At 30.4% G+C, this 11,959-nt stretch overlaps 1 long non-coding RNA gene across 1 annotated transcript in view; it reads right to left on the bottom strand.

Moving 5' to 3' along the window:
- Positions 1-11,646, bottom strand: part of LOC107452043 (uncharacterized) — a 36,353-nt gene extending 24,707 nt beyond the window's left edge. Inside the window, exons 1-2 of the long non-coding RNA XR_015431612.1 lie at positions 11,586-11,646; positions 8,834-8,889 (exon numbers count right to left, since the gene is read on the bottom strand). This is a non-coding gene — a long non-coding RNA (uncharacterized LOC107452043). The remainder of the gene's footprint in view (positions 1-8,833; positions 8,890-11,585) is intronic.
- Positions 11,647-11,959: the final 313 nt, after the last annotated feature.

The raw sequence follows: 11,959 nt of genomic DNA, 5'->3' as shown, positions 1-11,959 counted from the left end.
TTCTCTTTATGTTTTACTCTTGACTTTAAACAATATTAATTTAGCCTTACATTATACTTTGATTTACGCTATAATTGTATTTTATTTACTATTTTATACTTTACTTTAAACTATGCTGTACTTTTTACTATATATAAATTTAGGGTCTTCTTTACTTTTTCTCTTTACTATATTATACATTTGACTATACTTTCTACTTTACGCTATGCTTTACTTTTTTTCTAGATTTCACTTTTTATGCTTTTCGATTTTTACCATCAGTTTTTTACTTTACGCTTTGCTTTTATATTTTACGCTTTCGTTTAACTCTTTTTAACATATGCTTGACTTTTTCCTAATTCACTTCTTGCTTCACTTTATATCTCACATTTTACATAACACTTCCCACATGCCTTATGTTTTTATTTCATATTTCACGCTTTAACTTTTCCTGATACTTCACATTTTACTACTACTTATTTTCTACTTAATATTTTAAGTTTACTTCATTTAATGCTTTTTATTTTATACATCTTCTACTTTATTAAATATTTTACTATTTTCGCTTTACTTTATATTTTTTGCATTAGTGTACGCAATTTTTATTTTACGCTTGATTTTAAATTTTATGCTTTATTTTATTTAATGCTTAACTTTTTACTTTGATTACGCATCATTTATTATTTGGACACTTCAGCACGACATTTGAATCTAAAATTCATTGATTTAATCATTTTTCACGAAACAATCTAACCATATTCGAAGATACCGCAAAAAATATTCTACTTAGCTATTTATAAGCAAAACAGAAACATTTATTTTATTTTACAATAGTTAATTTTATTTTTTTGGCTCATTTTATCACTGTTAAAATGAACAAGGTTTATCCACAGCTCAATAAATTTGTTTCATCGCTACATTGGGATTTAATTAGAAACTGTTTTATTTTAATTGAATAATGCAACATTCTTTATCGAGACATTTGAATGAAACGTTTATTTAATTAATATTACAGGTGATAAATCTCGAAATGGCTTTTTTATTATTAGAAAACATCATTCCCTTTTAGGACGTTAAATTTAACATTGTTATTTATAATTCGGTGATTACAAAAATGTCTAACCTATTTTTTCACAATAATCACTGCTGCTGATCATTTTATAAAATCTTTCAAAAACTCATTTGAAGATTCCTTAGATTATCGTTTGGAAATATAACAATAACTTGCATTAACAATACTTGTAACAATAACTATAGCACATACTTATAACATTAATTTCAATACTTGTAATAATAATTGTAAACAATAACTTGCATTGATGGAATAAATCTGTACGAAATGGCTGTAAAGTCGCGAACATTTTATCACTTAAAAATAAAAATATGAAAAACGAGAACGTCTTAGATACTTCAATTTTTTAAAAATATTTTTGAATACGGTACTTTTTTTCGTTTTCGAAACTGATTAAGTATTGAATTTGAACACATTTATTTTTTAAGAGCAAACTCGTGCGCACTTTTTTGTTAAAAATTTATAGCCTAATGTTGAGAAACAATTATCCACGAAATTAATTAGTAACCTTTGCGTGGGATAATTAGTTAATAACACTTAGTAATATAATTTTTCTTATCAAAACTAGTAAAAAGCTCCAAAAAAGAATTTAAATACTTTCTTTTAAAAGGGGTTGAAATTTTTTGCTTTGATAAGTGGCTGGTAGGGAAAATAATATTCGAATTTCTAATATCTAAGATCTGATCAATTAAGCACTTTTTTTTTCTTATGTTGGCGTTTCCACATTACCAACTTTAAGCTCTTGCGAAGCATAATTTTATACTTAACATTCACTCACAGCTCCTTTTATTCATGGCGGGTTTTAATATGTTACTAGTAAAAAAATTGAAAGGAAATTGCCAATCAGTATATTTGAAAGCAATATGTAAGACATAGTTTTAATCCCCTGATGGTAACCGGGGATAGGTGAGGTGAACCGGGTTCGAATCCCGGTGATGGCTGGTCGATTCAAGCTCGCATCGACCACAGTGCTAGCCTAAAGTATCCTCAGTGTCAGACGGATTACGTCTTAGAGTCCCCTTGCAATCATCTTAACTGAGGGAGATTTTCGTGGTTTTCCTTTCCATGAAAAGCAAATGCTGGCTAATTCCATTAAAAAAAAGTCCTTGCAATACTCGATCCCCTGTCTTCTGGATTGGGTTCAAAATTACAAGGCTACGTAGTTGAACATTGGTAGTCGTAAATCATAAATATGACGGTTATAAAATAAAATAAAATTGTTAAGGAGGAGTCACGTTTACTCAGTGAAAAAACAATTCCCTTCCCGACGAGGTTTCCTGGGTTCGATGACTGGGGTATATGGGTTCTATCACGCCTTGCACTGACCTGAAAGTTAAAGTAAAAAAATCATCACTGTAAATGGGTCATGGGTTAAAATCCCCCCACCGTCGGGTTAATCATGTAAGGTTTCCGTGGTTTTTCTCCCGATGCAAAGGTTGTGGCTTTATGTGTAGGTGAAAAGATATATTCGACATTGGTTGTCTTTTAATGGCACTTTGGGAAACATGTTGAAAGTTTCTTTCGAAACAGTTAACAATAACAATTAGAAGCAAAAATATTAAATTTAGAAAGAAAAAATTTGTAACCTATTACTATATCGTGCCAAATCTTTTCTTTATAAAATGATAAACATATAAACACAGGTAATTTAATAAATTTATCTAGCTTGTGGTTGAAAATGTAATGACATTCTATATATAACAGATATATAAATCTATTTCTCTAATAAACAAATATTGAATATATGAATTGAATTTTTCTCATTTGTAGTGTATACCAATGTTATGGAGTTTAAAAATATGTTTACTTTTAGATAAAATTCTCAATTTTTTGCAATTTTTACAGACAATTTCAATCTTACATTTCATGTTTCAACTTTTAAGTAATGACAACCATGCAATATACTGTATCAAATATAAATTTTTTTTCTAAGAGGATTAAAAAAATTATAAAGATAGTTTTCGGTATTCAAAGTACAAATCGAATACTTGGTCAAGCCGTATTATATACAGGGAATCTGCTACATTTCAGATTTTCAAATTTATGACTTTACATCATTTTCCATGACTAATTCCAAGAATTTTTCATGACTTAACGAAGTTGCTATTTTCTCCAACAAAAACGCAACAATAAATTAAGAAAAGCATTACAATAACATTATTCGAAATAGGCATAACCAAAACTATTACGCTCTTCATCTTCATATTTATAGATTTTAAACTTAAAAAACAGAGTAAGGAAAGAGTTGAAACAATAAAATAGCTGAAAAAAATACAAAAGCAAATTTTTTTTTCCTGCAGAATTATATTCAAAGGATACTTTTCTTTTTCATCAGAAACGAAAGAAATACTCCTGATTTTTCTGTTCATTTCGGAATAAAAAAATATCGCCAATAGCTGGTTTGCTTCAACTAGAATTTTAAATTGTTAAAATAAAGAAGTAAATAATAAAAATTCTTAAATCACAGAAGAGAGTTTAAAGGATAATTCGCTCCAGAAATGATATTTTTTCTTTCATTTTTTGAAAGAACACCATAATTTTTAAAGAACATGATAAAATCATTTTATATTCAAATAAAATATGACTGAGTGGTGATTTTGTTAGAAATTCAGATATTCGGAACAGGATGAAATTGGGGGGAGGGAGATTCCATTTTAAAAATTAGATTTTTCGGAGACCTAAATCCAGGACTTTCCATGATTTTTTTTTTAAAAAATAGTAAAAATTATGGCATTTCATGACAAATTTTGTTCAATACCGAAATTCATGACTTTCCAGGTGAGCGGATACCTTGTATAGGGAACATTACTTTAGCTAATTTTATTTACTTATAAAATAGTATGGATTTATTTTAAATTCGTTAATAAATTATTGTATTACTAGTTAAAATGCTTATAAAATCACCAAGAGGATATTAACGTAAGAACCTATAAACTAGATAAAGAACCTATATCACTTAAGGCTACACGGTACCCTTTTGTAAAAAAATTTTTTAAGGCCTGTAATATTAAAAGTAATAATAGATTTTCATTTGTATTATATTATTAAACTGATTTTCAAAAAGAAAAGGGAAATCGACAAACCACAATTTAAAAAATTTAAATTTTTTTAAAAAATTCAAGATTTTTTTAAATTTTTATAACTTTTTTAATTTTCAAAATTTTTCAGTTATTTTAAATAATATAAATATCTTAGATTATTAGGAACAAAAGTTAGTATGGATTTGATGCTCTGATACTTAGTTGAATCTTAATTATTTTTATCGTTACTAAACACGTGGAAAACCCGAAAATTCTAAAAACTCCAACTTCAAATTTTTATTAAAAAAAAATTATACATCTCACACTGAAATCCATACTAACTTTTGGTCTGTATATACATAGAAGTTTCTACAAAAAATTTCAAGGCTTTATCTTTAAAGGGAAAAAAGCCTTAGGGAATCGAAAACAGTGGCATCAACAAAAAAGAAAGTCTGAGAAAATGACTTTTAAAGTAAAGAGAACCATAAAACCAAAACTAAAAATGCTTGTACAGTCCTACTTTCTTAATATATTATAAACAAACTTATTGCTGGTCCAAAAACACTAATTTACTTGAATATTAATAGTATTATATTTTTTCACATTTAAAATTTATATGTAACCTGTATCGGCTAAAATACACGTAACAATGGTTTAGACAAACAAAGCAATAGGATTAAAGAAATAGCTAGCATAATTACATAAATATTCAGTCAATCAAGTATAACAAATATTCTGTTACGAATGTATTTATAAATTAAAAAATATTAGTCTTAAAAAAGACTTTTTATAAATAAAAATTTAGTAAAAACACAACTTTAGAACGCATCCATCAAACACCGAACATAAATAAACAACAATGCTTCAAGAAGTGAAAGTGAAATTTGATAACTTTTGGAGAAAGTGAAAATTAATAATCATCGAAATAAAATAAGTCTTTTTTTGAAAAAAAAAGTTTTAAAATTAGATTTAAAAGAAAACGAAACTAACCACGCCCCCTCGCTTGTCAAATTGTGAGTCTGACACAACTCGGAAAAATCCTAATATCTCTAAAACTAATTAGATCTCAGATGCAAAATTTTTCAACTTGCTTCCCAACCACATTAGCCACCCAAAAATGCAAAAATATTTTTTTTGCATATTTTTGCGAATTTTAGGGTACTGTGTAGCCTTAAAATATACATAGTGTACCCCCTAATTGACCTATAATTATTTCCTGTTGTAGGGTACACTATTACCCTGTAATATAATACCTGGTCCAATTTAAATATTATGGTTCCATATTAAGGTCTGATATCGCGCCTTGCGTTAGTTAACCATTGAAAGATGTCTTTGAATTTTTAAAGCATTTTGGAACGCTTATTTCTTCATTTTAAGCTTCTCAGAACACTCTATTTCGCATAGGCATACATAGTAAACTTTAGGTTCACGCTGTGTACCCCCTAATTGACCTATAATTATTTCCTGTGGTAGGGTAAACTATTACCCTGTAATATAATACGTGGTCCAATTTAGAAAATTATAGGTCAATATTAAGGTCCGATACCGTGCCGTTAGTTAACATAGAAAAGTATCTTCGTATTTCCTTGTTTTAATGCACTATTTAAAATATACATAGTGTACCCCCTAATTGACCTATAATTATTTCCTGTGGTAGAGTACACTATTACCCTGTAATATAATACCTTGTCCAATTTAAATATTATGGGTCAATATTAAGGTCTGATATTGCGCCTTGCGTTAGTTAACCATTGAAAGATGTCTTTGAATTTTTAAAGCATTTTAGAACGCTTATTTCTTCATTTTAAGCTTCTCAGAACCCCTTATTTCGCATAGGCATACATAGTAAACTTTAGGGTCACGCTGTGTACCCCCTAATTGACCTATAATTATTTTCTGTGGTAGGGTACACTATCACCTTGTAATATAATACGTGGTCCAATTTAAAAATTTTAGGTCAATATTAAGGTCCGATACCCTACCGTTAGTTAACATTGAAAAGAGTCTTCGAATTTCCTTGTTTTAATGCACTATTTAAACACCAAAACAACAAATTTGTATTTTACCGTCAAACGTTAGCTCGTGATAAGTGCCAAAATGGTCGTGTGAAAATAAGTTTTAGATAACTTTTGGCCTATAAGACATAGGTTAATATTTTACCTTTAAACATCAGCTCATTTTATTTTATTGCTGGCGTTGAACATTGAATCTGTAGCCAATGTTCAATATCCGATCAAGCATTGGGACAAACTATAGCCTTCGTGAACGACTTTTTGATGGAACTCACCTACTTTTGAGTTACAGGTAGAAGAAAACCACGAAGATCTCTCACATTCACCCCAGCAGCAAGTGTTTAACATTAGCTCATTGTAGTAGGTTGTTAGTCGATAAAAATGAGGGAAAATTTAGTCTATTTCATAAGCATTGCTCATTACCTTCCTCTCCTTTGAAAAAAGAAACTTAGAAGCTTTCGCTATCTTTGCAAAATCCCTAAAATTGATGAGGCATTTAAGTTGAAATTTTTACTAAAACTATGATGTATTGTATTACAAAATACCGATCAATTCTATGACGTAAATTAATCTCATCATTAAAAGCAACCTATTTTGTAAAATGCATGAAATTATTAATGTTTCAAAAGGTTTTTTTAAATAAAAATATTTTTAATAAATTTAGTACCGCATAATGATTATTCTCCTGCCGGTACAATTTATATGTTTGAAAACAAATACTGTAAGAATTAGATCACATGAGCAACTTTGTGTCAAGTCTACGACAACCTATGTTTGCCAGCTAAGCAAACAAGTTATAACTAACTTATGTTCTGAAAATCACAAGCTAGAATTTTGTTTCCAAATGTCAACATTTTGTACAAGTTTGTTAACAAACGTTAGACCTAAAAGTAATCTCATCCTACAAAATTAATGAAAACTTTAGCTTCTATGCTTTAAAATAGCTAAAGTTTGAATTTTGTGAAACTGTAAAAACAAAAAGGGTATGATCAAAACATGCTTCAGCTGATTCCTGATCGATAAACCACACTCTTAAATTTCCCTTCCAATCATTTGCCCCTTCAAGGAAATCGGAAGACCAACACGTAAATTTTTGATTGCCCGTCCACAAAATTATTTTTGACTAAAACAAATTTCAGTCAATTTATTATTTAGAAACTTCAATCTTGAATTTCGCAGTCAAATGTTTGTCCATTACAGCAACCATCCGAAAACATTTAACGCAAAGTTTACCTTAATTTTGACCTAGAATCAGCATATATTAATTTCACATCAAGAACCTATCCCATTGAAAAAAAATTATCTTCTTAGCGAAAATTTTCATTATTCCATCAACAAAAAATTAAGTTTTAGAGTCAGAAAAATTTTCAAATAATCATCCATTGTTGGAAATCGTTATCTTAACAAAAAGTTTTGTTATCACACCAATCAATAATTAAAAAGTATGGCCAAAATAAATTTTAGATAATTACATGAAAACTGTGAAATTTTGCTAAAAATTGTAGGAAATTGTTGGTGCGATGAAGATTTTTTTTAGCCCACGTAGGAAAAAAAAATAGCTAAATCACGTTTATGCTAACTTTAATCAAGAAAGAAATTATGTCCCTAAACATAGGCTCACTTCACAAAATTATTAGAGCTACCTTAACAAAATGCATTGTTAACTTTTTCACCAGGAAAAGTCATGGCCAATACAAGTTTCTCAAAATGTACAACTTAATATTTATAACCAACGTTGAACAGCTGAGCCAATTTTTCGGGTTTATGTCTACAAATGATCATATTCCATGGCCTTGCAATTTTAAATCCAGTCCAAAAGACGAGGGAACTCCTGGATCAAGTATTGGGAGAAATTTACCTTTGTGGAAGACTTTTTGACAAAACTAACCAGCATTTGTGTTACATGGAAAGGCAAACCGCGACAATCTACCATGGTTACCCTGACGGCAAAGGGACTCTAACCCATGATCCGTCAAGGTGTTTTACTCCAGCACTGTGGTCGGTGCAACCTGGATGCGGAATTCGTTTCGACCAGATCTAGCTGGGATTCGAAACCGGTTCACTTCGTTGGAAGACGAACGCTCTGTCCACCACGGTTCTACGACTTGATATGTATGAAATCACAAGTTTGAATTTCGCGACTAAACGCTTAACTCATTTTAAGTAAATGTTAGCCCTTCTAAAAGAAAAAAAGTTTTGCAAAACAAGTGTTAGGTAACTTTCGTCCTAGAAACTGTAATGTTGAAATTTGAATTCGAATGTTGTAGGACATAATAGCATTGGTAATCTGACAAAAATTTTCATTAATATTTACACCAAAAAAATTAGACTAAAAAGTTTTAGCCAAATTGTGACCCAGAAACGACAAATTAGAATTTAACCTCTAAACGTAAATTCATTGCAGTATCTCGAGCTCGAAACTAAAATAATTGGATTTAAGTATAAGCTGTTAACAAAGCTTATAATTAAGGACTGAGTTAGAACAGTTTATGGGCTTGTCATAACTTCAAACCAAATTTACACGTTATTTATTTACAAGATGCGTTTGAAATATTCATAAGTAAATTATGATATATGAGTAAATTTGAGCTTCAAATAATTTCAATTTTTGTTATCATAAATCATTCATAACCTTCCTTCTTCTTTGCCCGAAAAAGTGAGCAAATTCCAAATCCCTTTCTGACTTTAGGCGCTTTTGTTATATTTGAACAGCCCGAAAATTTATTGATGCACTAGAGTTTAATTCTTACCAGAGCTATGATGAATCACAAAATACTATTCTCCATCATTAAGACAACATCCTGTCCTATAAAATTCAAAGTAATCAATAAGATATGAATAAGATATCAGCCTTTTAAAAGAATAATAAATTTACGACACATATGAATAGGTGGTCACTATTACATAACTGTTCAAAGAAAAATTTTATTACAAAACTGTTATATGAGTCCGATTCTTTCCCATACCTCTGTCATCCAAAGTTAGCCCCTCAATATCAGTCGCCACCGGCCGCAGGGAAACTAGATATATAAAAAATTGCAAATGCTTGTCATTAGCTACCTGACGCGACTTTTTTCGGCCAAAATTGCGCTATGTGCTTCAAAATCAGCAATTTCGACTTTTTGTATTACGCAAGAAAGGTGCTATTTTCACCGAAACTTTTGCTCCACGCATTCTTGTTGTTGTTGTTTCTAATGTCACTTGCACATACCAGTAGCCTGCTGGGTGTAACTAAGCGAATTTTAAAGCAGAAAGTGCGTTTCTTGTTTTTCAGTAGCGCCATTTACGGCCAAGATTACGAATTCAGACACGCACACCTCATAGCCCGTTTAAAGGGTGGTCCCATTCACACATCCACAAATCATAATTTTGACCTGAACCAGAGAACGATCTATTTCAGTTCAGTTCTCCCAGAAGTATATTTTGTGATGGAAACATGAATAGTTTAGTTCTCCGTCAGATTTAACGTGCACCAGTCACCATTTACTACTCGAGAAGTCTTCGGCCGGCGGGGATCGAACTCACGACCACTTGCACAAGGGTCCAACTTTCTACCAACCAGTCTACTCCATCCACCCACGTATTCTTTCTTTGGTGGACGTTACAAGATTACTAAATAAGGTTTTAATGAAGAATAAAAGTTTTTTTTTATCTTCTCCACTTGCAGCAATACGAAAAACTGAGAGTTGCAATGCTAAAGGTTTCTTTTAAGAATTAAAAACAATTTTTTTTATTAGAATTATATTCTAAATTATTGTTTTCAACGGTAATTTTTTTCAGGCGCATTTTTTAGGTGGTTTCTTACAGACTTTTTCTATCGTCGCTTTTTTCTAAAATTTTTGGCTTTTAAGTTTCGCTTTAAGAATTAAGAATAATTTTTTCTTCATTTTTTCTCATCAAAATAATATTTATAAGTTTTCGATTCTGCATAAACCTTTTACGTACCGATGGGTCTTTTAAGTCCAACTAATATTATTTCAATAAAGCCTTAAAACGGAACAAAATATTCCATTGGAACTTGTCTGTCCCTGTAATAGGACTGTCCGTTTATCATGACTATAGTTCGTTCACCAGGAGTTGGCACTTGACTCCGCTTTCATCACATGGTATCCGACAATACTATTTCGCTATGTTTGGGAGAAGAATGTGAAAAATCCAGAACAAGGTCCATAACTTGTTAAACCATAAAAGTTAAATTTTTCTTCCAAACGATAGCCCACTAATTTTGGAATCGTAATCTAGAAATCACGTCGTTACGATGAGAATATCAATTTTCTTTTCAATAGTTAAGCAGTAAAAAAATTTTACGACCAAAGAAGTTTCTGCTAATTTATGACTTGAAAATGACAAGTTTGAACTTTTTCCAGCGTTATGTCATTGTAATAATACGCTAGCCCAAGAAAAATCATCGAATTTTTCCATTAAACATTAACTTAGCCTGAGGAATCATTAGCTCAACAAAAGTTTTCATTAATCCAAATAACAAAATAAGTTAAAGCCAGAACAAATGTTTTCTCCTTTATGCTCGAGAAAACACAAGTTTGATATTTACCTTCAAACGTTAATTTATTGTAAGAAAATGTTAGCTCTATGTTAGCAGAATAAACTTTTGTTAGCCTTACCGTTAAAACGTTTTCACGATATTCTGATCTAATTACAAATTTCAATTTCATTTCCAAGCGCTAGTCCAGTGTAGGAATTTGTTAGCCCAACAAACAAATTTGGCTTTATCTTCATCAATTAAAAGAAACGGCCAAAACTAACTTTTGTAAAACCTTGGACTAACTTTTGTCTTTGGTCAAACCAAAATTTTAGTAAATTTTTCCATGTATAAACCACATATGTAAAATAGATATAGCGTGAAAGTAAATAAATCTTTTAGCAAGCCAACTAACACTGAGTAACAAACATTTTTTAGTCAACTTTTTGCCTAGAAAGTGCAATGTTTCTTCTTAATGATAATGCTATAAGAAATCGTAATTCGACGTTGGTTTGATAAAATTTACAGCCTGAAGTACTTTTTATCCTTCAGATTTTACACATTTGTTTTGGCCATGGCATTTGAATAGTTGTAGACGAGGACTATTCCGGATTTTTCTTTGTGTCTCAAGCTCTCGGAAGTTTATACTAAATTTCTCTTGGACGTGCTGAAAACTACAAATTTGAAATTTGCCTACAAACGTTAAATTGTTTTTAGAAAATATTTAGAGCTGGTATCTCAACAAAAATTTCTATTAATTCTCCCCCCAAGACAAAAAAGATTTAACTCAAAAAGTTTATGCAAATTGTAACTCAGGAAACACAAGTCAGTATTCTACGTTCAAATGTTAGGGTATTGTAATAATTCGTGAGCCAAGAAAAAATAGAGGAAATTTTAGTGTCCTGCGTCATCACTACTTATAGCTTTCTTGCCTCATTGTCAGAAAAATAAGTAAACCACAAAGTTTCGTTATATTTGAGCATCCTGAAAATTTCTGAAGCAGGAACTAAAAAAATTCTTACCAGAACTATGATGCAAATGAAAATATTTTTCTACAGATCTTTCTCTTTTGAAGACATGTCCTGCAAAATGCAAACAACGAAATAAGTTATCAGTATTTAAAAAGGAACAATTAAAATAATACTGCCAAATTTACAACACTGTTAATGTATATGTGTATAATGTATTATGTGTATAATGCATTTGAGTATTGTTCATTTTATTTAATTTATAACGGTCGTTGAACAGCCGACTCTATTTTTTGGGCTTCGACTGTTAATGTTCAACTCCGTAGCTTTGTAATTTTGAACCCAATCCAGAAGACAAGGGAACTCCTAGATCAAATATTGGGAGAAATGTTTGCTTTCGTGGAAGGCTTTTTGATGGAATTAACCTG

Source organism: Parasteatoda tepidariorum, chromosome 2 (assembly GCF_982258835.1).
Source record: "Parasteatoda tepidariorum strain Cologne lab strain chromosome 2, Ptep-v5.0, whole genome shotgun sequence".
Lineage (NCBI taxonomy): Eukaryota > Metazoa > Arthropoda > Arachnida > Araneae > Theridiidae > Parasteatoda > Parasteatoda tepidariorum.
This window is presented reverse-complemented; position numbering and strand designations above follow the sequence as displayed.